Source organism: Pristiophorus japonicus, unplaced genomic scaffold (genome assembly GCF_044704955.1).
Source record: "Pristiophorus japonicus isolate sPriJap1 unplaced genomic scaffold, sPriJap1.hap1 HAP1_SCAFFOLD_1544, whole genome shotgun sequence".
Classification (NCBI taxonomy): Eukaryota; Metazoa; Chordata; class Chondrichthyes; family Pristiophoridae; genus Pristiophorus; species Pristiophorus japonicus.
The window spans coordinates 57,501-58,818 of record NW_027251222.1 but is presented as its reverse complement, the minus strand read 5'-3'; the positions used below and the strand labels follow the sequence as shown (position 1 = coordinate 58,818).

At 60.3% G+C, this 1,318-nt stretch overlaps 1 non-coding gene across 1 annotated transcript; it reads left to right on the top strand.

Annotated features, from left to right (window-relative positions):
- The first annotated feature begins 1,108 nt into the window (after nt 1–1,108).
- LOC139242966 (5.8S ribosomal RNA) lies at nt 1,109–1,262 on the top strand. Its single transcript, XR_011589427.1, has one exon. It is a non-coding gene; the product is annotated as a 5.8S ribosomal RNA (ribosomal RNA).
- The last annotated feature ends 56 nt before the right edge of the window (nt 1,263–1,318 follow it).

The window sequence follows — 1,318 nt, the reverse complement described above, 5'->3', positions numbered from 1 at the left end:
AGTTGAACGTTCGCGCACGCACACAGAAGACGTTTCGGTCGGCTTGAGACAGGGACGGCCCTGGCATGCTTGGTCTTTTCGGTCAGCTGGTCTGCGGTTGCATGACGGGCAGAGCAAGGTAGAGGTGTCCTGGCTTTTGATACAAATGCCTCGCCCTCGTCTTTCTGCTGCCTACTGCCGCTCCACACCGCACGACCCCCGCTGCTCGTTGGTCCTGTGTGACCTTGGCCTGCGGCCCTTCTTTCGACTTCCGTCTCGTCCAGTCTTGTGCGTGTGGCTGTCTCTCCCTCTCTCTCTCTCTCTCTCTCTCCCTCGCCATTGCTCCCGCTGTTTTCCCCGCACCGCACACTGCTCGTCCGGACCGGCAATGGACTTGCCACCGTCTTGCAACATTACACCGCAGTCGAATTGAAGGGAGCTTCTGCGGGCTCGAATGTTGCCTGGCGGCTCGTCGTCGGGACCTCGGCGAACGGCCACTGTGAGCTCCGCAGGGACTGAACCGGCGATGCAGGCCCGGCTTTCTTTCCCCACGCGGTGACACTTTGGTCGCACTAGTCACTCTCCCTTTACTGGTACAGGGTACCTGAAACGCTCCCCCTCCGGCTCCCGCGAGCTGGTGCTGTCTGGGGTCGGCGGTTTAAAGACTCGAGTGTCTGTTGGTCGGTTGTCGAGACGTGTTGCTGTTGTTGCCAGCTTGCAAGTCAACGTTCGAGAGAATGTACCTGCCGCCCCGCGGTCGTCTGCACCCCACAGCGGGGGTGTGTCCTGCGTCGGCTTGTACGCCACTCAGTTCGTTTTTTTGCCTGCTTCTTCAGCTTCTTCTCGTCCTCCCGGCCAACGGTGGCAGCAGAGACCCTGCCTCTGTTGGACCGTGGCGCGTGTCGGCCGGTGGGCTCAGGCGTTGACCCGACGTGCGTCGCCTCGCGAGCGCCCTGACTTAAAGCAATCTCGGTGCAACCCTTGTCATTTGATGATCGACTGATTTACACCTCCGGGCCGTTGCAGGCTGGGGCTTCCACCCGACCCTCGTTGGAAGGGAGGAGAAGCGTTGGGCGGTCCGGGCTTGGCCCTCCGGGGAACAAATAGCAAGCCGAAAAAAAAAACGAACAACTCTTAGCGGTGGATCACTCGGCTCGTGCGTCGATGAAGAACGCAGCTAGCTGCGAGAATTAATGTGAATTGCAGGACACATTGATCATCGACACTTTGAACGCACTTTGCGGCCCCGGGTTCCTCCCGGGGCTACGCCTGTCTGAGGGTCGCTTGTACGATCAATCGCACTCGCCTTTGCCGTCGGGTGAAGGCGGGAGCGCGGCTG